The sequence below is a fragment of the Netta rufina genome, assembly GCF_964035555.1.
Source record: "Netta rufina genome assembly, chromosome: 1".
NCBI lineage: Eukaryota > Metazoa > Chordata > Aves > Anseriformes > Anatidae > Netta > Netta rufina.
The window spans coordinates 76,180,902-76,208,139 of record NC_140123.1 but is presented as its reverse complement, the minus strand read 5'-3'; the positions used below and the strand labels follow the sequence as shown (position 1 = coordinate 76,208,139).

The 27,238-nt window shown below is 43.1% G+C and overlaps 1 protein-coding gene across 4 annotated transcripts in view; it reads right to left on the bottom strand.

Annotated features, from left to right (window-relative positions):
* Positions 1-6,311, bottom strand: part of TBL1X (transducin beta like 1 X-linked) — a 200,013-nt gene extending 193,702 nt beyond the window's left edge. For 2 of the 4 annotated variants that reach the window (XM_084289294.1, XM_084289296.1), the window contains exon 1: positions 6,212-6,311. The gene's annotated coding sequence lies outside the window, so the exon portion shown is untranslated. Of the gene's footprint in view, positions 1-5,604; positions 6,007-6,211 lie in introns of those variants that run through there. The other 2 variants (XM_084289293.1, XM_084289295.1) reach the window with 1 other exon arrangement.
* Positions 6,312-27,238: the final 20,927 nt, after the last annotated feature.

The following is a 27,238-nucleotide window of genomic DNA, read 5'->3' as shown; positions in this document are numbered from 1 at the left end:
AATAGTGGACTAAAATAAGATTAAAATAATATTAAAATAACCAAGGAGGAAGAAATGAAGAGGTGATGACTGTGATGGCACCCCAGCCGCAGCCTCCCCGCCTGCCCTGGTCCGTGGCGTGGGTGCAGGAGCACAGCGGCCGTGCCCGAGCTGGCCACCTTCCAGCGAGCAGGTCGAGCACAGCACAGCACAGCACAGCACAGCACACCGCCGCTGTGCCTCACCTCCACCTTCCCCACGGGCCTGACGGCCAGCCTGGCCCCGTCCCACACTCATCTCACTGCCTCTGCACCGCCCCGGGTGCTGCTGCTGGGCCTTGATATCCCTGCATATCCTGGTGAAGGGCCCGAGAGCATAACCATTGCACCGCAGCACGTTTCTTCAGCCTCGGGACGGTTCCTTTTTTCTCTAAATCTGGGGGTTTTTGACTACCTTAAGGCTGTGTGTATGTAAGCACGTGCACGTAGAGAGGACAATTAGTTAGTTCATGTTAAACGATTAGTATTTGTGAAACCCGTTAACAATCCCAGCTGAGACTGCGTGCTAACACAAGTCTGAACCCTAATGGGTCTCTGGACGCACTCGTGCCCTGCCAGCAGCGACCGGGCTGGAGACAACAAGCAACCTGTAGCTGCTGAACAACACCGAAGCTATCAGATGGCCGTAACAATTTGTAAGCACAAGTTACCAACATACATGGATTTTCAAAAGCTCAGTTTTTGACTTAACATCTACCAACCATGCAGTGTGAAGGTCAGTTCTTTTGGAAGAACTTCTTCCCAGTGATTTTGCTGTCAGCTACTGGACCGTGGTCAAATCAGCACAGGCTCATCAGCAGACACTTCTAAGCATGAAAAACACACTAGCAGCCCTATCCACGTAAATCATAACAGTGCCACAGCATCCTTTCACTAGCGCTCCTATAGCACACGATTCTTCTGCTCGGACATATACATCGTATGTAGTTGGCTTCGCTCTTGAGCTGAGGAGCACACCTTGCAGCCTGGGTTCAGTGGTAAGGGATTAACGAGGAGCCAACGGTGCTGCACAGCAAAACGCCCCAGAAACCAAAGTTGCACGCCCAGTGTAGTTTGCTGTCTTCAAAAAGAAGCACAACAAATGCATTATTCTGCAGAACGACAAAGGGAATCTATCCACCAAAAGAAAATCCTCTTTGTTTTCCCAAAGACAATGTCAAAGGATATTTTCCAAGTATTTTAATGCCTAAGGGAAAAAAAAGTTGCTTCTTTGCTGTATCAATAATTTATTGTAGGTATGGAAAAGTTGTGTTACAGTAGGAAAGAAATAGAGTAAAGTCGCATTTGATGTTACCACATCTTTCCACCTAAGAAAATTACGGTTTCATATGATAGGACACATTCTGAACCCACAACATAACAGCAAGTTGAATGGTAACCAAGAATTAGGGGATCAAATGAGATTTAGGTCAAGTAAACGCAGCCGTGTTTTGAATGGCAGCAGACTGACGTATAGACCAACTGCTACGTATCAGCAGAGAATATTGCTTTTTAAAAAGCCTCGTTTCACCCTCCAATGGCAGTCAATAAAACTCAGCACTTAATTAGACAAAGGTATCATGATAAGCATACGTACATAATTACTGTGCATTATTAGCGCTGCTCGTTTGCTCAGAAGCAGCCACAAGCCTTATCACCTCAGGATCAAGAGGCGCAGCTCTGTCCACATGCTCAGCGGGCTGCGTAACTTCTCGTAACCAGTGACTAAGGCTCAACACCCAAGCCAAACTGTATCTACGCAACGCGCTTATTAAGAATTGAAATAATTGCTTCTTCACACTACGGTACTACTGGCATGATTTTACACTGCGTGGCTACGGTAGGGTTTGGGGCATAAAGTTCTACTCTGCACAAATTAATGAATCTCCGCACACTCTCCGATTTCAATAGGACAAGCAGACACGTATTGATCGCCTGTATGACAAACAGAGAAGGTCAAGAAATGGGGTTAAACCCTGTGATGGCCCTTTTACTGCATAAAGTCCACAAAATGATAAAAATGGAAGCCAAACCACCAGCTGTGCCTAAGACCAAGCCTCTCTTCCTACCGCAGCCATAGTGGTAACCAAACATAAAAACGGGTTTGGTGGCTGGGAGCTGGACAGGGCGTTATTGAGGCCTCACACGGGCTGCACACATAACCATACGCTCTTTTCTCCTTAAGCAACAAATGAAGAAATCCGTCACTTCCTGCTGGAGCACAGCGCTTGAAGTCATCAATACCACTTCAACAAAATACAAACACGCACGAGAATGGTGACGCAAAATGCCCGTGCCCCTTAACAGGCAAAAAGTCATATAACCATAGTTCAACGTGCTTTCAGTCAAGCTTGCAGAATGTATTTTATGTATTTCCATGTAATTAACAAATATTAGTAGCCGTAATTTATTATTCTCTGCGTAGGATAAGATGCCTATACAAGAAAACAGGTAAGAAAGGATAGCTTTTTCTTATGAAATCAAACATCCTTTTCTGATTCCACCTAGTTTTCACCCAGTCCTAACTTGGAAAGGCTTCTTGTGTTGTTTTCCAAACAAAACACCATTCTTATCCAAAATTCCACGGTATTGATGGTCAGACTGCCATAGAAGAAAACAAAAAAATGAATGAATAAGATATTCCCTGTCTACCAAAGAAAAGAAAAATAACCTAAAACCTGTTTCTCACCTTTGGACGTTGGTTGCAGTATTGTTAAAATGACCGATTTCATGTTTAAGGAAGGCTGCTATTCCTGTGTGGAGCTGCAGTTCCAATGGTTTTGTTTAATTTCAACCAACTTGTCCAAGTAGGCCATTTGGTAGAAACCTATAAATGGCACCCAGGGGGTCTGGGCTCTTGCTGTAAAGAGGTCAGCTATTTCCTCCTAACTAAAAATAGGCAAGAGGAGGGAGGGAAAGAGGGAATGGAGTTTAATTTAGCAGCTGAAAAGGAGTTTACAAAATTACTTCCATCTTGCCTCATAATGAAGATTATGAAAAAGAATCTGCCCTCAAGAGTTACAAAACCTTGCTGTTTTTACAGGCAGGCTGGTGCATATAACATGAACTAATACCACGAACCCAAGGAGTAGCAGTGAAGGGACGGCAGGGTCAGGCCTGCACGTTGCAAAGGTGAGAAGTGGCCACAGCCCGGCTGCATGGAGCAATCTGATCCTTTACCTCCACATGGCACCTCCCGGTGCGAACAACTCTCCTCTCTCCTTCCAGACGAGGTCCTAGGCTGTTGTCCAGCAGATCGGGCACCACGATCAGCTGCTGCTCCCTGGAGCCAGTTTTTTCCACCATTTACCTTCCCAGTTTTCTGTCTCTCTCACTTACTCCGATTACAACCTTTCCAGGATAACAACTGTCATCTAGGATATTCCCAACATGGCCCTGACTTGAATGGGGGCCCCTTGGCACTACTAAAATATAAACAACATCAGTTCAGGACAAACTACAGCACGAATTCTAGCACTGAACTTTAAAAGCTGTCAACAGAAAACAGCAAGAGCACACCGAAGCACGCCAGCTATAGCCCTGGGACAGGTTTCCCCGCCTGATCTCCGAGATGAACCCAATTCAGAACACCACCAAGTCCTGAGCGCATCTCACGACGGGCTTGTATCACCTACCAAGAAGCAACAGCCCATCCGCACTCGAGGACGTTCTCATCGATACCTTCCGTGCCCAAGGACAGAGGCCTTCAATAGCTGCTGCTACCGGAGGGTCTCACTCAGCTGAGGAGCTCTCCCAGGGGGCTGCCACACTGCGTTTACCAAGCGGCCAACAGGTCCACCTCCAGCCGTGCTGCCATGGGAATGGGAAAGGCCTATCCGCAAAGAAACACGAGGGCCCAAACTGGGAAAACTGGCAGAGCAGAAGCCGTACAATTTTAAGTGCAGACACGATCCCATCTCTAGCAATAATTTAAATTACTTTTGCTCTTTGATACTCTTCCTGTTGAGCACAGGGGATACTCGCCACCCGCTGAATAGAACAAGGGGCGCAATTCGCTGGCCGTAACAGCGAGCAGTGCACGCAGCTCATTGCCTGTGCTGTGACAGGCATCAGACACTGAAGTTGTCTTACTTCATCGAGAGCAGGAGGGCAGAGGATGTATTCAGGTACAACTTATTTGCGGGGGGAAGGAGGGAGCGTCCTATGAGACTCTCGGACAGTTGTGTAGTTGGCAGCGCTCACATGCGCACAAAGTTCTTAACCCCCTTTCCTTACAAAAAGGATGCTGAAGGGTGAAAAACCAACCATGGCTGCTCGCTAGGTCACTGAAGGTGTTAAACAGAGACAAGGAACAGCAGTTTGCTCAAATCTCTAACGTTTTACTGTTGTCGCATGCAGCCCAAGAAAGGTTTAATGTACTTTTAAGGTGATAGCATCCTCCCCCTCTAGCACTCGTTTTTTCCCTCCCACCCCCTCCCCAAACCCTCTGTGGGAGAGCTTCCCTTTTCTACTACTACAACCGTCATTGAGGCGTTGCAATTATCATCTGTAATTGTTAAAAACGTAAACAAACACCACCAAAACACACCAAGACAACCCCACTCTGTTGCCAACCGTATCAGCTATCTCAGAAGGAAGGTATTTACTTCAAACCCTGCCAGGTGTCCCTGTGTCGGATGGGACACTACCTGCAGGGCAGGAAAGGCCTGAGCCCAGCACGTGCAGTCACACGGTGAGCAAGGTGTGTTATGTTAAATCTGGTACTTGCCACACGGGCAAGCTGTTAAAGGATTGCTAAGGAAGAAAGATGCAACACAACACATTGGTCACCAGCAAAGACCTCGTATTCATTACCTACAGTCAGAGTCCCCTCCAGCACAACATACTTTCACACTACCAGCCTAAAACATCAGACCCGAAATTTTAACCTGGCACTCCATTTTACTCCGACCATCCCTGACAGGGCGCTCTTTCCACCGAGCTCCCTGCAGCATTACCCGGGGACGTGTCCCTGCTCCTACAACACGCAACGAGGCGCACCAGGACGGCCGCTCGCCCTCCCCACGCCCCTCTCTGAGCCTCGCACGGCCGGACCCTCGTGGCGCAGCGCAGGAGGAGGCACGCTGCGACGGCGGCGACGCGAGGGCAGCCGGACGCCCACTTGGAGAAATTAATAACCGAGCCCAACTTTTAGGGTGTGGCTTTGTTGTTGTTGTGTGTTTGGTGGTTTTGTTGTTTTTTTTTTTCCTCCCTCCCCTCCCCTCCCCTCCCAGCGCCGGGCAGGATGCCTCCTGGGGAGCCAGGTCAGGGGTCACCGCCCGTGCACCGCGCTCCCCGCACGCTCACCCCGCAGCACCGAGGCTGTCCCGGGGGGTGTGGTGGAGGGGGCACAGGGTGGAGAGGTGCCCCCAGCCGCAGCTCCGGCCGCGCTGCCCCTGCTCCCTGCTCCCCGCTCCCCGCTCCCCGTCCCCTCCGCACTTGGCAGGCGTGCAACAGGTCCGTGCCCCCCCCCGGCCTCCCCGCACCGCTGCCGGGGGGAGCCCGGGGCCGGGTGTGCGCGTGTGTATGTGTGTATAAGTGTGTATATGTGCGTGTGTGTGTGTGAGAGCGGCGGGTTTTTACCTACTTGGAAGTAAACTTGGCGGTGCCGGAGCCGGGCTGCGCTCGCTGCCTGCCGCCGCTCCGCGCCCTGGCGATGAATGGGCTCCCCTCCCCCAGCGGCCGGCAGCGGCAGCCTCGCGTTTTTCCTCCCTCTCGGCGCTTCGCCCGCCTGCCCCCAGCCGGGACGGGACGGGACGGGACGGGGAAGGGGGGGGGGGGGCAGAGCACACGGCCGGGGCCGGTGTCTGGGCGGCGGGGAGACGGTGGAGGGGTAGGGGGCGGATATGGGGGGGGGGGGGGGTTGGGGGCAGGCTGAGGCGCAGCGCAGCCCCCGGCTGGCAGGAGGCAGCCCCCGCACGTTTTGCCGCAATAAAAGCCAGGAGTAAATAAAAAAAATAATAAAAATAAAAATAATAATAATGGAAATAACGAAGCGAGGAGCGCGCCCGAAACTTGGCTGAGGGCTGCGGGGGGGGGGGGGGGGGCGCGGAGCCGCCGCACGGGCGAGGGGCGCGGCGGGGCCCCGGGAGAGGAGGAGGGAGAGGAGGAGGAGGAGGAGGAGGAGGATGGGGATGGGGATGGGGGGGCAGCCGTCCCCTCCCCGAGCCGGGGCGCCGCGGGCAGGGACTCACCTGGCGCTGCGGGCAGGGGCCGGGCGGCGGCTGCCCTCACTTGCCGCGCATGGTGCAGCTCGCGGGTCCCGGCCGGGCTGCCGGCAGCCTGCTGCCCCCCCCCTTCCTCCACCACCACCACCACCACCGCCGCCTCCTCCTCCTCCTCCTCCTCCTCCTCCCCCCCCCCGGCGCACACGGCCGGCACACGAGGGAGCCCCGGCGGGCGGGCGGGCAGGGGGGCGAGGAAACTTTGGGGGCGGAATGGCGGCCGGGGGGGGGGGGAGGGGGGGGGGCAGGGGGCAGCGGGCAGGCACCGCCTGTGGCCGTGTGCCCCCGCCGGCAGCCCCCCCGCCAGAAATAGATAAATTTAAATTGAATCGAACCGAATCGAAGGGAATTGGAGTTAAACGGGCTGCCCCCTCCCCCACCCCGCTCCCCTCCCCCCCTCACACACACACACACAGACCGGCCGCCCGTTAACCGCCAACCGCCCGCCGGCGGCCGTTAGCGGCGGGCCTCCACGTACACCCCCCCCCATATATATATATGTATCTCTATATATGTACATATAAGGTGCGTGCATACATCTATTTCTGCCTAAATTCATTTATTGATGTCTCTATTTTATTTATTTATGCGCACGCAGCGGGGGCTGGGGCACGGCCCGCCCGCTGCCCCCCCCACCCCCTCCCCTCCCGTCCCGTCCCCTCCCCTCCCCCCGCCGGCTCCTTTCCGCCGGGCGGGTCACGTGGGCTCCCTTCGGCCTGCCCGGCCACCCCGCGCCGAGACCCAACAACACGCTGACGTCACCGCCCTACCGCCCGGCGCCGAGTAGCTGCGCACGCCAAATGGGCCCTGAGGGCCGCGGGGGTGCCCCTGGGCCCCTCGGTGCCGTAACGGGGCGGCCACAGGCAGGGGCTGCGTCCCACGGGAAATGTCCCCCGTTATCAGCGATTAAAGGCAGGGCTGGGCTGGGCTGGGCTGGGCTGCCGGTGCCTCCTGCTGTGTGTTTAACTCTTTCTGTCTTTGCCCCCCCACCGTGGTTTTCCACCCCCCGACTGCACAAATGGCACCAAATCCCCTTCAGTGAGCCAGACATTTAGAAATAAACAAGCGCTTCCACTCGTGTGTAGGCGTTGGTAATAAAAATCTCCTCACAAAAGTGACAGAAATACAGATCAGTTATTTGCTCCTGTTATAAACTGTAAAAAATAAAATAAAAATGAACTCGTGACATTTTTAGGAGAATTGGTATAAAAACTTCTGATATGACAGCGAAAACTGACCTGGAGCTTCACCTTGGGTAGACTGTTTGGGTACAGCTGCGACACGTAACTCCTGTGTTGTAATCCACGGATATTCTCTAAACTGAGAGGTGGCACGTCAGGCACCGGGCCTGTAACGCTTATGAGAGCTTTCTTGTTATGAGTTGTCCCGTCAGACGGCCTGTGTTGGGCAACCAAAGACTCTTAGCACATTAATAATAATAACAACAACAATAATTTAGCACATCAGCAGTGGCAAGCTTTGATTCCTATTTTGTGAGCACCTTTGCAGTACAGTATCTGATATCTTTCAGATAAACGCTCAGTTTATCTGAAAAATGAACTCCTAAACTCCTAACGAGTCGGTCATGTGAGCAACTGCTCCGCAGCATCAAAGGGTTTCTCATTGAGCTGTTTGTTCACACCGAGAGTTTCAATTTTAAAAGGAAACTCTGATTGACTAAGATATTTTCAGGAATTGAGACCGTCGTTGGTATTTTTTTCCTCACATATTACTTAATTGTTATCTTTGGACCAGACTGAAAGCTTTTGCTTAATTGATGAGCACTTACGCAAGCAGGCCTCTTGAGTGGAACAACATTATTTGTGAGGCCAAATGCTCTCGGACATGAGCAAAAGTGTTCTGTAATCCCTACATTTCTCCAGTCTGAAGAGGAAAAGAAACCAAAGAGCAATGTGGGAGACCTAAAGTCTTAAAAGTCTGAAAGTTTGGGGAAGTCGAAAGTGTAAAAATGTTGTTTTGATTCTTCAGAGAAAGCATGGTCCCATCCTTTCTTCCCACCCTTTTTCTGACCATAGTTTGCTTCATGTGGCTTGTAACACCTGCACTTTCTTCTGATACTTTTTCATCCACCTTTTTGAGATGTGGAGATCTAAATTTTTCGGACAGGAATTAGATGTAGCCTGATAGGAATCTAGTCATTTCTGACAGCAATTCTGATGCTATTGCTCTGCCGCAGTCTCAAACTGAGATGCACTATTCATAGTCCCTTGCCCGTGCCATCATATGATCAGTGCGCACCTTCCACTCCTCAAGCGTGCTGCATGTTGTTTAAGTGCTAAGCCAAGTGTATTTTTTCTTCAATATAGAAGATGATAAGAACATATTCAGTGACTCTTCCAAGGCACAGTTGCTAAATAGGTTAGGGAAACGTTCTTCCTTAGTGCATGGGGCATATTGTTTAGTATGTGGGACATGTATAATTGTTATTACTTAAGGTGAAATAAATCAGAAACTTTGATGCAAGTACTCTGCGCTTCTCTGATCTATTTAGTGGGCTGACACGATGGGCTGAGCTAGCTATATGGGTCCCTTAGGATCCTCAGATGGAACAGATATTTTTTATGTTGCTCTAATTTACTCTCAGAGACATCTTGGCCTCCTGCCAGTCTGGGGCAGACAGAACAGAGAGGTGATCGTCTCTTCCCTTGCCCTCCCTCATCCATGCAGTGTTGCATGTCCCCAGCTGTGCCGAATTAATGTGTGGGAGGTGGGACAGCTTATGATTTCAAGTCTTTTTTCTTCCCATGAAAGGTTTTTAGAAGAGAAAGCAGTTCTAAGCAGGAGCTGGCTGCAGAGAGTGAAAAACTGCAAGAATTATCAGGATCAGGTCTCCCGCAGGGAAGCCAGCCTTACGCAGAGGTGGCGTTAGGGCTGTGAGGGATGCTAGCCAGGCGCCATCCCCCTGAGCTGTTCGGGTACTCTGCAGGCCCGTTCGTCCCTCCAGGTGCACCTCCCGGCCCCACACACTGCCTGAGAGAGCATTGTCAGCCACAGCGCCTTGGGCATGCTCCTGAGGTGCCTCGGCTGGTCTCGTTTCACCCAGAGGAAAACAAGTTCCCCTGCTCTGAAACTGCTCTGCTGTGTGTGCCCAAGTAAAGCAAGCGGGGGGCAGTCAGGAGATGAATCTCAGAAGTGCGCTCCTGAGTCAAACTAAAACTCTTCTAGATGAAGTCAGCGACGGTTCCCTGTTTCTGTTGACATTAGATGTTATAATATTTTACACTTTTAAAGGTTCCTCTTAATCCAGTGGGATTACTCAGGATATGAAGCATGATTCACTGTTGTGAAATGTAAAATGCATGGATCACTTCCCTTGCCAAATGCAAAATTCAGGGTTCAAGAAGTCTAAAATGTGTTTTTTATGTATTTTTTTTTTTCTACACAATCTCTATAGCTACTTAAGCATGCAAGGTGTGCTGCATCATTTCTAGATGCAAACTGCTGCTTTTAGGGACAATGAATAGAGAGGTGGAGGATCCTGAGGAAACTGATGCAAGTGATGCTCATGCTGGAAGAAAACTAACTGAATGGGAGCGCCTCGTGTGCTGCCACAGCCAAAAGAGCTGCTGTGCTTGGTCATTGGGTACCCAATAACAAGGGAAATGCAAGGAGGGAGAGCAGGGTTATGCTGTCTCCGGGTTTGGCACCGGTGTGACTGCTACTAAAGTCATCCCATTCGACTATCTGCACTGCAAGAAAGGTGATGATAATTGGAGAGACTACAGACAAGAGCACTGATAATGACTAAAGGACTGGAAAATGGCTTATTTCTTAAAGATAGCAATCTGTTTAACTTATCAGTGAAGTAACTTTGCCATCTAGAAGGACCAGCATGTGGAAAAATTGCTGAGAGGACTCTTCAATCTATCCCACCGATGTAGGGAGAATCTGGAGCTGTAAGTTAAAGACAAAGCAGCAAACGACGTTTCTGAAGGTAAAGTTAACCAATGAAACAACTGGTGTGCATCCTCTTTAACTGGGATCTTAACTCAAGCGCAGCTGCTGAGTTTCAAAAGGCACTGAGAAGACCTATGGCCCGTATTATGCTCAGAGTAAACTATGGCAAAGGCATTTTCTACCCTTAAAATCTTCAAACACAGACTTCCAAGAAGTGGAATTTCTGGTTGGCTGACTGTTTGACCTTCAGTGTATTTAACACAAATTTCCATTAAAGCTCCATATCTGACAACAGAGAATTTTATTCTGCCTTCTGAATTTGCACACACAGTATTTCTACAGGTCCTTGAAAAGTGGCTGTCTTTATATTTTTAATACAAATAGTTTTGTATAAAGCAAACTTTTTTTTTTTTTTTTTTTTCCTGAGGCATTTTCTTTCCAAAAAAAAAAAGTCTTCTCAAGGACTTTTGAACCAAGAAAGGACATCTAAAGAAAAATATAATATCAAAACCCTTCTCTCTAGCAGTAAACCACACTACTCCAAGGCTAATGAGTCAAACCTGCTTTTCAGTCTTAATTTTCATATGATTGTAGCTGACTTCATACAGTTACAGCCTCTTTTCACAGGACCCAGTGCTCTATACAGGCATGAATAAAAATGCATGAGAGGGAGAAAGAAACTCAGCTAATTTTTGTGATTAAATTTAAAATACAGTCTAGTAAATGTGTTAAAGACAGCATTACTGTCTTTGAAATGCAGTATTAGTGACTATTTAAAAATTCAAAACATGCTTCCTAATTTCATGCTCTGTCCAGCTGTATTTAAAAACTGGGTATTTAAATGCAGATGTTCAGGTACCAAGTCTATTTCCAGTCTCTGTTTGTCTCTGAGTTCCCTAGTGCTGACTTGTTCTCACTGATTTCAGCATCTCTTTTAATGTTGGTGTTAGAAACAACAGTTAGGAAAGACGGCAGAATGAGGTAGTTCCTGTATGCCCCTTAGACATCCTCCTTGAATATCTGCCTGATGTGGCTAAGTTTAACTACACATTTTGAGACTTCCAAAATCAGACGTGACAGCTTTGGCTTCGAACTGTAGCTTCCTCTGCATTATGTCATGCTAAATTTGTGACTGGCAATATTTTCACAAGCTTCAGTTGCTTATGATTCCTCTGTTGGCTTGGGTAGGGTACTTTTTTTTTTTTTTTTTTCTTGATGAGGAGGGGAAATGTTAAGAAGACAAAACAGGCTACATTGTTTTGTATCTTCTGTACCAAGTTCTCTTATCAGTTTACTATTGTCAAGACGTTAAACTTTTCATTTCAATTAAATAAACATTTTGTAATGAAGGATACAAGTGAGTCCACTTGAAATATTTTGAACCACTTACATAAAATTCTTCTTTATAAAATTATTTCTATACTTATCATTAGAATAGAATTAGCTCTTCAGCCTTTTTTTTTTCTCTTTCTTTTAGATGGCAGTAACCATCTAATTGTAACTTAAATAAATATCTCTCAGTCTTTCAACCATGAAAGACTGAAGAAACATAACTGAGATATGCAAGGTAAGCCCAGAATTTTCATAAAAATACCAAAAGTGGAACTGAAAGTACATTTGAGTATATAGTGATTAAACTTGCTGTGTTTTTGTCATTGTTTTTCTTTAAGAAAAACTTTGAATTGAAAATAGCTGTTGTATACATTATCAGAAATAAAATGCTTCTGAAAGAAAGGTTAGATGGAAAATCAAAAACTAATGAATATTTTTTCTCCTTGTTTTACTGTAACATTAATCGCAGTTTTCTCCATTCTTACATGTTAGAACAAATTAAGTTTAGACCTCTATAATAAGAACAGAGACAGTGTCTTTACATCCTTACTGTGGTATATCTGTGCCTTCAGTCACTTGTTTACCCACTGGAACTTGAAGGGGCCAGGTGCTGAAATCACGCTAGGTAAAAATACTTACAACAATACGCAATGCAAAGACTGTTTGTAACAAAGGGATGCTGTGACGTTAGAAACATATCAAATAAAATGGCATCTAATTTCAGCACTAAGTGTTCATAGAATTGGCTTCAAGATGAGGGTAGGAGTATATTATCGTTCAAGCTGATTGCTCTGAAACTCTCAAGACAGAGAAGAGGCTGTTTTTTTTTTAGGTCTCAGTTCTGCAAGACTCTCAGTTTTACAAATCCCATCCCTCAAGCTGAACTTGGACTTAGCTGTGAGTAAGAGCAGCTGCAAGATTTTCAGATATCCTGCAATTTCAGTAACAGTCTACATTTGCACTCGTCGATGTTTATATTTATGGTTGTATTAGTAATGAGTAGCCCAGCTAGAAAGATTTATCTGCAAGCTACAACCATGCAAACATGTGCAACTGGAGTGTGGTCACTAAACAGACTATAATTACTTTTTATTTCTTCCCTTAGCCCAGTGCCTCGAGAATCTAAACAGCTTGCCTTCCGTAAGGATGGGCGGCAGTGGAAGCTTCCTGGTTGCTTGCAAAAACACAGATTGTCTGAATCTTCCTGGTAGGGTGTATGCCTACTTTGCTTACTAGCTTATTTTACAGATCTAAAAATTGCTGTAAAACAGCAAAGTAATTATCAGATTTACCAACAAAAATAGAGCCATGAAATAACTTACCTTTTCCGTATTATTTGAGCATTCACAACCAGAAATTACTATTTATGTGTATGTATGGTCAACGAACATAATATGCATCCGGGCTTCATTTAAAAGCACACACCTTGGATCTAACGCATTAGCCTTTACTTTCACAGAGTCCAGCTGAAATCAGTGGGACCGATGTGCCAACAGCCCTTTAATGCATCCTCATAGTTCAAAAAGAAAGGCTTTGCTGAATCTTGCTATTGCATAGCAAGATTCCTATTGTTTAGCTATATATTCAGACCCTTATTTACATCCACCTGTTTACAGCCATGTACTCTTTACTTTTCAGTAGTAATCAAGGCTCAAAGCTTGGAATTAATCTGTGTTCAATCCCAGATCTATCCGTACCCAGGAACAGATGAACAAACATTTCTGAAGCTTTTCCCTCATTTTTAAGGTAGCAAATCAATTTTGTGTTATAGTCTTTCTTTTTCTTTCTTTCTTTCTTTCTTTCTTTCTTTCTTTCTTTCTTTCTTTCTTTCTTTCTTTCTTTCTTTCTTTCTTTCTTTCTTTCTTTCTTTCTTTCTTTCTTTCTTTCTTTCTTTCTTTCTTTTCTCTCTCTCTCTCTCTCTCTCTCTTTCTCTCTTTCTCTCTCTCTCTTTCTCTCTTTCTCTCTCTCTCTCTTTCTTTCTCTCTCTCTCTCTCTCTCTTTCTTCTTCTCAGAAGATGGTGTAGTGACAGAATTGCAGAAAAGCAATTTCCCCTTTTTCTTTCTAAAACAAAGTTCACACTGTCATCAGCTGACTTTATTTAAAGGCCAAAAAAAAAAAAAAAAAAAAAAAAAAAGCTTGAAATATAGCTAGACACTCCAGCCTGTATGTTTGTAGAGCTGATCATACCATTTTGTTGCCGAACACAGCAAAGAGCACATGTGGAGTTGTGCGCATAAACATTTTCCTTGCAGAAAGAAGTGTTTCCACCAGGATGCTCTCAAGGAGGATTAAATAGCGGCATGAACCCTCCAGCTTGGTGGATGTGCTGGAGTGAATCAGAAAGGGCAAGTTTCCTGAAGGCCTGGGTCACCAGCGTGGAAAGCTGTGCCACAGCACGCGTGCCCCTCTGTCGGTCGGCACGAGGTCCCTGCAGGTGCCTGCTCTCTGTGCACCTGGGAACAGCAACTGCAAACCCGAGTGGGTGCCTGCCAGCACACAACGTCCTTCTCATGCGAAGTAATGCCCTCCTCATCCCGCAAAGGTAAGCTGAGGCAAAGGTGAATGACGGGCTTGTGTACATGAGGATGATTACAGATTTAGTTTCATTTTTAGATGGCATTTTATGTGAAAACTCTGCTGTGTAGAGGTAGTTGCAGTGGTATGCCTTCCCGTCAACGAGAGAGCAAAATAACCTGTGTTTGGGTAAGGAACAAAGATTTATGGTATATATTAAAATTCACATTCCTAATGAATGTAATTAAACCAAAGTGTTTTTTTGTTTTGGTTTGGTTTGGTTTGTTTTTTTCCTAACTTGCTTCAATCTGAAGTGACTGCTCAGAGGCAGCAAAGAGAACAGATACCCAAATAACACTCCAGACCCTCTTCTCCAGCTACAGGAGTACACCCCTCCATTTTCCTCTGCATCAGAAATGCCCCAAAATGAAGGGAGGACATCCAGACGTCACACAGTACAGCAGAGCTTCATTAAAGCCAATGCACTTCTTCCCATTTACAGTAGTCAAAGGGTTCACCCCTAATTTCTTTCTGCAGAAAAATGTCCAAAGCAGATTTCAGATATTTATTGCAAAGCGGTGGGTAGGTAGCAGGTTAATGTACTGCCTAGAGATGCTCCCATGAATGACCAGGAGAGAAAAGGTCACCTCGCAGGTGTTGCCTAATTTGCTATTTCCTCTCTAAATTGACTTTTGCACTTGTTTTTTGCAGCGAACATAGGTACCTCATGGCACGACTGTATTATTCCTAAAATGGGTTGCTAATGCTTGAGATATACTGTTAACAAAAAGAGTAGTCAGGTAAAATGCTTGTAATTATCACTAAAATTAGTACCTTTTAAGGAGTGTGTTTACATGACCCATCAACAGATCGGTTAAGTACTTTCAGTACATTTTATTTGTATCTGGCAGAACAATTTCCTTGCTGAAGTACACCGATGAGTGGGAGAGACTGCAGTTAACAAAGTAAATTAGAAAGAACATGTTTGGGGAGTTTGGATTCCCCCCCCCCCCCCCCCCCCCCCCCCCCCCCGTACTTTGTGTAAGGTTTGAAAAGAAAAGCAAGTTTCAATCCCAAATTCCAAAATGCCTCACTTGCTGTACCCTAACTGCCCTTGTCTTTTAAAGCACGAGCCTCTACAGGTCTGAAACAGTGGCAGCTTAAACCAGAAAAGCAATGTAAAGTCCAGTGGGTTCCACATTTTCACTACAGACTTTCCTGCAGTTTATGAAGATTTTGGGGTGGAGTGCTGGCTTTTTTACAATTCACGGTAAAATGACCCTAGGCTTCATAACAGCGCACATTTAATCTCAAAATTTATTTTTTAAAAATAAAAATAGCACATTAGGGAATGTATGAGATTTCATTCTACCAAAAAAGCAATTAAACGAAGAAAATAGTTTAATAAATGGACTTACCAAAGTAAAATTAGACATGCATGAGCGTACGTTGTAAGAAATGAGCTTTTTTTTTTTTTTTCTTTTTCCTAAAATGTCTGCACACAAAGTTACCATTAAAGTAAAATGTGACATGTGGGCAAATCTTGTCAATAAGGTGTTTTAAAGTATTTCCATTTGTATTTCCATTTTTGTTTACATTTACAAATTTAGGGTTTAATTTTTTTTCCCGTCTCATTAGGAATCCGTCAGCTCGGTCAAGCCAAAAACTCTCATTTCCTTTGTAAGAAGGACGTATGGTTACTGAATAATTTATACTGTAGTCATAAGATGATTCATAGGAGCTGGTGCCTTGTACCCCCCGAATCTGAATGCTTTCTGCATTAATAATGCATTCACCTTCCCCATCCCCAGCACAGGCCGGAGCAAGGCCCTGCCCTGGGGCTGGAGTGAGCCCCAGCAGCAGCAGCCAGAGGGGTATGAGGGTTTTGGGCAGGGACTGGGGCAGATGACCCCCTGACCCCCTTTCATCCCAGCTTTTGGGCGGCCCTGTCACTCTGCATTCACACACCAGCTCTGCTGGAGCAAGGGAGGTGGGGCAAAAGCAGCGCCTCTGCCAAAACCAGGATATCCTCAGAGGCCTCATTTCTGAGATTCTTACGTGATGGCAAAGTATTTGTTTTACCTCGCCCTAAGAGTCTGCTAAAAGGCAAAACCATCCTAGGGAAAGGCAGGAGTTCAACACTTCCAACAACAATAAGAAAAGGAGAATGTTTGTTTAGAAATTTGAGCATGATTTTAATGGCCTAGTATTAATCAGGCAGGTTTGAAAATGACGGTCAAATTATAAATAGAGCCGAGAAGCACCGCGTACAAAAATACACTTGTATTTGTATTATAAATTTTATATAAATAGAAAAGAAAAAAAGCCCTGAAATGTTTCAGGTTTGAATTCCAGCCGCTCTGTTAACGTGAAGCCTGTTCTTTTGCCTGGTATTTTTCATTCCTGTGTCTGTGAAACTTGGGCTGGGAACGGCCACCTCTCACGCTGCCGACTCCTCACCCGTAGCTGTTGGTGTGCTCTGTGCAAGAGAGACCGGGGCCAGACTCGGCAGTCCTAACTGTAGCCTGCCCCTTCCCAGGCTAAAATCTAGCGCAGGATCGTGAACAGGTGGGTCCCTGCTGAGACGTTTGGGTTCGGCATGGCCGCAGCTGCCTGTCCGAATATAGCGTCTGGTTAAACTTCCGAGGCGTCCCTTCCCAGCCTGTGCTTGCAGGTGTGCAGCAGCAGCTTGGATCCGCCGCCAGTCTGGCACGGTGTGAGCTCTGTTGTTTACTTGTCACTTCCTAGCCATTTTCCAGCTTGTCTTCTTTCTCCTTTCCCCCACTTGCTGCTAATATTCTACTTTCTGCTCCTGTGTTCTTCCTACGGGGCCTTGACGTTTGCATATTTATTCCCTAAACTGTAGCGGCATGTTCCCATTAAAAATAAAGGACCTCATCGCACTGGTCGTGATGCTGAAGTCGCTTAGAGTTGGATTGTTCTGTAGCTGCTGGCAGCAGCAGCACTGCCACGTCTGTGGCCGTGCTGGGCTCTCAGGGATGTGGCTGGTGCTGGGCTTCCTATAGAAGGAAAACCTTCTACACAGTGGGTCACAATGACACGTAGCATCTTTTCCCTGCGCTTTGCCTCCTTCCAGCAATTTCAAAGAACGAGGCTGTAGATTCAGTCGCTCCTTGCCCTTCCTATCGCTATCCTAACCCTTTCCTGACTTACTTTTCTCGCGGCGGGGGCATCAGCTCCACTTTTCCTACACACGCCAACAGATGGATTCAAGATGTGGGCTGGCCTTGCAGAAGGAGATTTTGCATTTTTTACTTTCCCCGAACCTGAATAAGCAATTGTCACAATCCAAGCTATTGTGCTAAATTAAAAAAAAGAGGGTTATAAAATGGGAGAATGTGTATGGGTGGCAAGACTGGGCGCTACATAAATGTTGTGCAGAGCAAGAATATGCTTATTAAATAGGCAACAGAGAATTAGAGGAAACTATTTCAGTTTACATTCAAGTATATTATGGGACTGTTTATAGGGCCCAAAAGAACTTCCCGAGCATTAACACATGTAGCCTGAGAAGCAGAGGTGGTAGAATCTCTATAAAGGTGAATAGACATGTAAAACCAGAATAACTTGTTAGCGTTTGTGTTGTTGCTGCCTGGAGGCCATGGCAGCTATTTCACCCACCTTTCAGAAACTCATTCAGCATTATTTTCTATGGGGAGGATTAAAAGGCAGCATTTTTTTTTTTTAAGGTCAGGGAAAAATGTCACTGATAGATCAAGCTAATCTTATCCTATTCTTTTGGAATAATGAAGGACACATGTGAGAACCCTACAGAAAACGGTACTGTTACTAATAATGGATTATGAAAGAAGGAGGGGAAGGTTAAGTTTATGGTCTTTTTCCTTCTCTTTAATTATAAAGATCAGATGATGTATATATCTCTGAAAAGTAAGAGAGGGAAGTTTCCCATTTGTGTTGTGGTAGAAATTTATCTCAGATCACCCTTTTCTGGGCAATTCCTTGCAGTCTCCAGGCAAAGACAAAGGAGATCAGGTGAGAATAATGACATCAGAAAAATCTATGCAAATAAATCCTGAGTAATGAGAGGAAGGTGAGTTTTATTCACACTGTTTGGTTTTGATTTTAGCTCAAGTACTGAAAAACACTCAGAAGAAAATTTCTCTCTCTCTGTTTCTTCAGGGCAGAAAAGTTCAAAGCGAGCATGTGAGGTCTCCAATGACTCCTCGAGCAAAGTTATGAGAGAATTAGCCTTCCTGGTAGCTTAAAGGTTAAAAAAACAAAAAGAAAATCCCTTCCTCTGACACATTTTATCATGCATTTGACCTTCTTTATAAATTACTGAGAAATGTGCCAATTAATAGTTTATCTTTTAAAACATTCTAATCTAGATTTCTGAGCAAATAGAGAAATGGATGGGCATTCATCCATCTTTTTATTACTTTTTTCCCACATTAGGAAGTGATATACATTTCCATGAGCCATAACAAATGGTCCCATTTGCTATGGGATTTGCTCTCAGCTGGGACAGAGACTGGTGTTTCTTCACGACCAAAAAGATGTGTTTTTAAAGCAGGGGAAAAAAATATGCATTGCTATCCTGCTCTAAAGTCCCCGTAGTGTCAAATACAGTTTTTACTACATTGTACCCCAGCGAGGCCAGCACTGAACTTTGTATTGAGGGGTAGCCTTGCTCAAGCGCTTTAGGGTAAGCCAAGAGAGATTTCTTTCCTGAAGGGTTTTAATGAAAGAAAAAAAAAAAAAAAAAAAAAAAAGGCAAGAAAATAATCCTCTTTTGGGGGCAATGGTGGAATTTAAGGTAGTTCAGAAAGAGAGGGGCAAAAAAGATCTCTCTGTTGACTCATCCTGTACACTGCTGCATCTTGGCTCTCATGATGTTGTCATTGAATGAATTCTGTCATTTTAAAGTGGGGCCAGCTTTTCAACAAATGTACATTGCTATGAATCCCCTGCAGTCCGTGGAATTATGGCATTTATAGTAGTTGAAACTTTGACCTTTTAAACTTTTGCTTTTTTCTGTCTATATCATTGCTTTCCCCTTTTTAGCTGTCTATGGAAACACAATAAAATTATTTTTTATAGCATTTAATTAATGCTTACAGTGACATCCTACCCAAAAAGCCTGCACATTCAGGATTTATTCACCATTTAGGGTTTATTTTATCATTATGCCTTAATGGCTACTAGAACTTAGCCTATACCTGAGAGGACACACCCTATGAAATTAAAAAGGCAAACCCTGTAGCTGGAGGTGTTCCTTGTGCCATAGAAAGGGTTCTGTTTTAATACATTTAAATCAGCTCTCCAATCCAAGATGTGTAGATAAAAGGCGTGCATTTTGCTAGAATGACTGCATCTGTATCTGAATTTTCCTAGCTGTATCATATGAAGGTAAAGTAGCAAAATGTTTTAACATAAATCAGCCTCTTGCTTCAGTCTTAAAACAAAACCTCCATATGACTTTTAAACTTGAATAAGAAAGAAAGAAAAGAAAAGAAAAGAAAGAAAGAAAGAAAGAAAGAAAGAAAGAAAGAAAGAAAGAAAGAAAGAAAGAAAGAAAGAAAGAAAGAAAGAAAGAAAGAAAGAAAGAAAGAAAGAAAGAAAGAAAGGTAAGTAGGTAGGTAGGTAGGTAGCGGTGATATTTGAGTTTAGTTGTCCTCAAGTAAGCCAGGCAAAAGGAATTACATCTACTGTGTGTGGAGCTGTGATTCAGATCGTTCACCTTTAAGTTGAAGAGCCTCTAACAGGAAATTCTGTTCTCTTTTTAAGTGGATGTGGGTGGGAGAATGACATTAACACCTTGCACTGGAGAAACTATTCTCTCAGTCCCTTTTCACAGCTGACTAAACATAAACAGCGCTGGTTTAACAAAGAGCCACAGATGGCAGAACTGATTATAGCCCGCACCAAATAAGGAGCTTGATTCAACAAGGTAAAGGAAGGTCAGATTAATCATGGATCACATTTCCCTTACCCACCAAATCCCTCACATTATACATTTCATTGTGTTGCATTTCTAGAATTTCATCCAAAGCCTGGATTCTCCACCAGCCTCATTAGCCCTTGGAGCAGATTCTACTGGCTTTGAGGTTTCTGCCAGTGCCACCTCTGCTGTGTGAGCGGTCAGTGTAAAAATACATTAAAGGAGCAAGAGAACAGCACAATTTTAAAGGTATCAGTATCGCTGTCTAGCTACATCGCAGAGCCATATTAGCCGCAGCATGAAAGGTTCCTTTATTTAACTGGACAGGTGTGTGCTTTAAAAGATCACTTGGCAGTTACCTTTGATAGATGTCCTAGTAGCTTAGGTCACCTAATTGGGGCTCCGAGTTGGAGGTAAAGGATAGCATAAATTTTCTGATTTCCCTTCTCTGGCATTGCTTAGAGACACCCCTATTCGTTCCACTGAATCATTTCCCAATTCATCTACAAATTTTGACTGCATTTAGTAAGACATGGACCTCAGGAAAAGCTCTTGACATTCAAGACTTTAAGCCAAATATATATATATATATTTATTATTAAGATTTCCCTCACACTGTAGCTATTAGACATTTTACATGTATAACCATTTACAACTTGGCCAAGAAGAAGACAGTGATCAGTTACTTCAGACGGGTTGTTTCTATAAAGATGACAGGCCTTCTGCCTTCTGACTATTTCAACGACAAAGTAACTCTGTTCACTTAATTTTTATATGAAAAAAATACTATGAGTGGCCACTTAAACTTTATTTTGGACCACTGTTCCCCAAATTTGCTTGAAAGCTCTTGGAAATCACAGTAATGGACTTGAAAGCAGCTAAAGGGTATATGTGTGCATGCCACTGTGTGCAGTGCACTGTGGAATCTCTTCCAGGGCTAAATGGAGCAACTGCTTCACAGGCATTCCTTTTGCTGCTGCTGCCAGCAGCCAGACTAGACTGGCTTTGATATCTTCGTATGACTCTGCAGTGTTTGGGGTAGATACATCTACAGGTTTTCTTGGCAGGCACTTGGTGTACACTGTCCATTTAAGTCAGAATAGAAATTTAACTTCAGGCTGACAAATGCAGGGAAAGTTTGAAGTAAAAATGTTAGAAGCCTCTAACAGGACTGTTGGAAATGCTTTTAAAATATTTACTGAAGTTCCTTTGGTTTGGCCAGAAATCATCATAACTAAGTGTATAAAAACAATCCAAAACCAACCACAATAAAGACTTATTTTTTTTTTTAATGAAAAGAAAATAAAGAAAAGATATAAAACTCAGGATTCAAGCATGCATTTTGGATCTGGTCTTTTGGAAGTATTTGCCTAGGAGGAAGGGAAGTGAAAGAGACCAGAGAAAATGAAATGTAAGGAGAAGGTTAAGCATGGCTAGCTTGCAAATCAGGATGGTTTAAGGTGCGTGAAGAAACAGGAGTCAGGTTTGTAGCCAGGATATGAATGACTTAAAAAAAAAAAAAAAAAAAAAAAAACAAAAAAAACAAGGTGCAGTACGTAATAGCTCTCCTCAAAAATGAATAGGCAAAAAATACAGGGAAGATAAGTGGGATGTGTCATAGGTAAAAAAACAATAATTACAAGAAGGCTGCAAGACTATTATTTGTCAGAATCTGTTTGGACAATGTTGATTTGCACCCGTCCTCGCTGTGGATGTAGGCATTTCCTGCTTTGGCTGCAGTTTACTCAGAAGTGTAATGGAAACAGGAAAAGATACTCTTATGAAGTTAAATAAAGTCTTTTGAAAAGTGTGAATATAAGTATGCCTAAACCATGGACCTCTTTTAAAGTCCAATGGAAAATGCATAAATTCAGGAAATAGTATAAATTGGCATAACTATATATAATGGGAGTATTGCCATTTACCTGAGGTGCATATTTGGCTCTTTTTTGCTCACGCTGTGCCAAAACTTTCACACTGTCAGGGTGATTTTATTAATATACTGCTAGCTATTTATTGAAACCCACCTGGCAGGATTCAAACACTTCTTCAGAAATGCTGGAAGTCCTGAGTTGACACTGGAAATGATGTACCTCGAAGGCTTTCAGAACTGGCCAGAGCAGGTTTGGCACTGTGGAAGACCAGGCCCCTTGTGTTCATATTAAACAGAGCTGGTGTCTTGTGTGTTGTTTGATCGTTTCACGTGTAATGGCCTTGATGCATTAGAGTGCAAGATTACTAATGGGAGATTTCACACATAGCTGACAGGACTGGAAAAGGATGGATACCTAGTCTCTAGGGCAATGTCAGTCCCTCTGGACAAGGACTACTCTGTCGTTGCTGCATGTTTAGGCCTGGCTCTGTGGCCAGAGCATTTATCTGTTTTCACCATTTAGACAAAAAAATGTGTTGTGTACGCACATACAAAACTTCTAACCACATCTTAAACTGGTATCTAACTTAGAGCACAGAAATAAATCCTTGTAAATTAATGGAAGACGTTGTTTGCTTTTGAATACTGCTGAAGCAGGCCTATTGAGGAACGAGGTACTGCAAACCTTCTGGACTCATTTTTTCTCAGATTGCTCCCTACAGCCAGGGCAATGTTGTGACATGCAGGGACTAACGTGGGAAACTCCTGGTCTGTTTCTGAGCCTGGACAGTCCTCCTGGACTTCCCTAGCACTGAGTGAAGGAGGAAGACGCAATAAGGCAGTATCTATCCCCATCAGTCCCCACCTACACAGTGTTTATGGGAAAGCTTATTTCCCAGAAGACAAGGTTTTATCTGAGCTTGCAATATCAGTTTAGAACTGCAGATGATTTAATTAAAAAGCTTGTATGACATGGTATTAATGAGGAAATGATTGAAACCTGGGTCACATATAGATCCAAAATGGAGTTATTATTAGAAATGTATAAAAATATCTGCCCTTTTTGGTGGGTTTGCTAGAGAGTGGTTCCATCTGATGAGCAATCATTCCAGACACTGATATAGCATCTGCGCTAATAATGTGTGCAGATGACAAAGAAATTGGCAGGGTAGTAAATAAGGAAGAAGGTTACCTGTGCTGTGCAAGCTGAATGGCTTAATTAGGTTGTCACAATGAACATGATGCATTTTAATAAAAGTAAACAGAAAAAAATGCACACAGAGCAGAATTGCAGGTTATGGTTTGGGAACAGGAGACTGTCTTGGTAAGCAGTCACACAGGGAATTATTTAAGTAACTGTGGTAATCGCTTCTAAGTGACCACTCAGAGGAGCTCCACGGGCAAGAAAGCAAATGTCCAGGAGACATCTGTGATCTCAGATGTACAAAATAGGGTACCAAGCTGAAAAGTGATTGTGCCCATACACATAATGCTGCATGTAGAACGTTATATTCAAGGAGGAGACTTGCATTTCAGGATGAAATCAGAAATACGAGAAAAAGATAAAAATAGATAAAATGATGTAGAAACTGTGAGACAAGTCTCATTACATGCAAGGAATTAAACTTACAAGTTTAGAAGAGAAGATGACTATGGATAGACATTTACACACTGAGCAGTTATTTGCTGGTGTGAGCTTTTTGACCTTTCCACAAAGGCATAACAAAATCTAATCACGGGGAAGTGGAGTTTGAGAAATGGAACTTCTGAATAAGATGTAATTAAAATGATTACCTCCTGCCACCATCTTTCTACCGAATGCTCCATTCTGCCGTCATGCTTTAGCATCTCAAGAAATTATAAGACTTGTATGTCCAGCCACGATTTCAAATTTGACTTCCATGTATGGAAGAAAGCCTACATATTCGTATTAAATAAAGACAAAAAAAGCCAATAAAACTAGCTAAGAAACATCTCTGTATGAACTGAATGACATTGGTTCTTATCTGCTTGTTGAGTTTATGTTAATGATCATACCAAGCAGTTAATGTAAAGGGTTATACAATGACAAGAATCAAATCATTACTCTTGAAATTATTAAAAAAAAAAAAAAGAACTAAAAATGAAGACTACAATAATATTCTACTACAAATCTATTACTTGTCCATACTAAAATATTCACTTAATGAACTGAAATATCTAATCACTTTAGCTGTTTATTTTGGCCTTCTTCATGATAGAGCATATTTCAAACCTCAAATGAATCCATCAGTTTACTTCAGAATGCCAGGCCTATTCTGACCAATCGTTCTTTACCCACCTATAAAATCTGTTTGTTTTTTATATTTTAAGGAAAAATATTTACTTATTATATGCACTAGCGCAGACTAAACTTTCCTCATTGTTAGGTGTCATTGCTTCTTACTGTTGAAACAGATCTTAGTTAAAATGGATCAAAATTAATAAAAAAAAATCAGGATAATGCTACGTTGAGTCAAACACTGAAATTATCCTAAATCATTGATATTGTTTTCTATTTTGAGGATTGTATTTCAGTAATGTCCCCAGTCACTCTTATTTCACAGCTATATCATTTCATATGAGTATCACCAGTTTGAAAGTTGAACATTTCAATTTAATAAACCAACTGTACAGAATTGCAGTGAATTCTGTCAAATATATGAGGCACAAGATTATTTAATTTTATTTGCAATGTCAGTTTTTATGCATTCCTCCTTGGGCAAGTGTCCCAGAACAGAGTAGTCTCCCACTTCACACTGCAGAGGGTGAAAAGCATGACAAGGGCCTGTTCCTTTAAAAAACTCACTGCAAATATATGAAGGATTATTACTTTTTATTACTTACTATTACTTTTGTGGATGTGTATGGGATAGTATTTGCAAGTTATGATCCATCTTCTAGGCTATTTACCCTTTTAGAAGAGCAATCATTGCAAAAAGATGTTGAGGTACTATGGTAGTTAATATGTTCTTAATGCATATGATACAGAATTCAAGTTATTCTTTAGCATTCACACACATCTAAAGAAAAAGTGGGAAGTCAATGTGGTACTTCATTCACTGCTGAGAGTTAGGCTGCTCAAAGAAGTAGAGTTAGTGGTAATAACGTGGAGAATGGGCGGTACTGGTGATACCAACAGGTGAGTTACCTCCCCATTCCTCACCTAAATTCCCTGCATCCCTACTAGATCTGCTCATGATGGGAGAAGTAAGAGCTGCAAGGACCTCAAATTCCTGCTTGGGAAATTAACACCTTCATAGAGCACCTTCAGTGAGAGCTGAACAAGTTGGTTGACTCTTCCTCTAGCAAAACATTCCTTTAAATTATTTGGATAGTAACCTGACAGCTAAGGTGAAAATTACTTGAGTCAGCAACATGACATCTGTTCTGTAATTGTGCACGGTGACAAAAAAAAAGAAAGATAATTTTTCAAACAGAAGTACTCATATGTGATTGCTGTGCATGCCATTATGGTTTCATAGTGTTGTTTTATTTTTTGGGGTAATGGTAAAATCCTTGGAATTTGACATAGTAAAATACCTTACAGTCTGTCTCTGAACATTATAAATCATTTTAGCTAGATTAAGAAGGCTAAAGAGAAACAAAATACCTCTGTGTGCATGTGTGTGTGTGCCAGCCTGTGTGACTTGTGTGTTAACTTTTCCAGTGGAGGGGATAAATAAAATACTAATAAATCATAATCAGACAAATCTGTGCTTTAAATAGGACCATGACCAGAAGATACATCATGTAAAAAAACATCTTGTTCTGTGGTACCATCAGGACAGAAACATTAATTTTTTTATGGTAAATTGCTCCAGCAAAAAAATTCTTAGGAAAATGCAGTGCCAGAGAACTACAGCTAGAAGAAGATAGAATAAAAATAAGCAAAATTTGTGTAGTGAGATTAATTAATCACTGAAACTACTTTCTAAAGTGCAATGGAGTCTTCAAAACTTGAAATTTCTAATCAGGATGTACACTGTTCTCTACGATATATCCTAGCTTAGTGAAGGATTATGAGATTATGGTAAGAATCTGTGGGGAGAGCCTCATCTCTCTATGGGATGATCTTTTGGCTTTAAAAATGTCCAAAATAATTAAGAATGTCTGACTTTGGAACAATACTGGACTTATTGACATATGGACTGTGGCCAATGCCTTTGCTGAGAAATGAGCACTGCAATCTGTGTGCTCCCCAGGCCGAGCTCAGCGGCCCCTCATCTGGCTTCCTGCTTTTCTGGGATGCCTTGCTGAACTCGCACAAAGGTGCTGATCTTATCCCGCCATGTGCAGTAGCAACCCAACCAATGCTCCAGATGTCCCGGCTTAGGCTTTTTTTGGGAGGAAGTTCTGAATTAGCTTCATCAAACGTGTGCATCAAGAAGGAAGCAGCTCGCTGGCGATCCTCTCGCTCTGAATGGGAGGCAGGACCAGATGACCTCCAGAGGTCCCTTACAAACAACATTTTTATGATTCTCTGATTCCGCTTCCTCAGCATTACTCAAAATATATGCACTGTCAGGTCAGTCACTAAATCTCTGAGTACAGCCACTTAAATGTTTTGTTGTTGTTTACAAGCTCCATGAGTTTTAGTCTTATGTAATTAGTGCTTTACATCACATTCACAAGCCAGATAATTCAGACCTTGATGACAAAGGGCTGGCAGTTTCTTCCACATTTATGTGGAGTTTTCTCATACTTGGATAGTTTCAGATATACCTGAAATGAATGGTGGATACATGTTTTCATAAACATGTAAAAAAAAAATTTAAACATTAAAAAAAAAATTATTTGTGTATCTAATTCTGGACATTCAAGTCGTAAAATATTTTATTTGAAGTGCCATGCTTGACACTAGTTTTAAGTTTTTCTTCTGAAGTTATTTAAAACGCTTTCTTGAAAACAAGGACTAACTTTTCCTGCCTAAAAATACACTTATGAAAATATTTAAAAATGAAATTCTGCAGTCCAAAAAGTTGGCAGAGCATAATAGTTTTGGTATCTGTATTTGCACTTTTGCTTTGTGTATCTTTATGCTCACAGAGCAGAAGAACAAAAATACAATACAGTCATTCTTTGATCAGCAGGTCTTCCAAGAAGCACAATTGCTTTTTTTTTTTTCCTTTCCTTTCATTTTTTCTTTTTTTTTTTTCTTCTTTTTTAATTGTTATTGTTAAAAAACAAAACCAAAACAAACAAACAAAAAAAACCCACAACACTAGTTGTAGGATAGATTAAGTAACAAATCAAAGGAAAAGCAGGATATGTTGTTGCAGGAGGAAACACAGAACATTAACTTCATACTAAAATAAAGACTGAATCACACTTAAGAAAGAAATAAAAATGGTAGGACTTTTCTGAAATTGTCAAAAAATATTTTGTTATATATGTGTGTATATTTAAAACTTACTC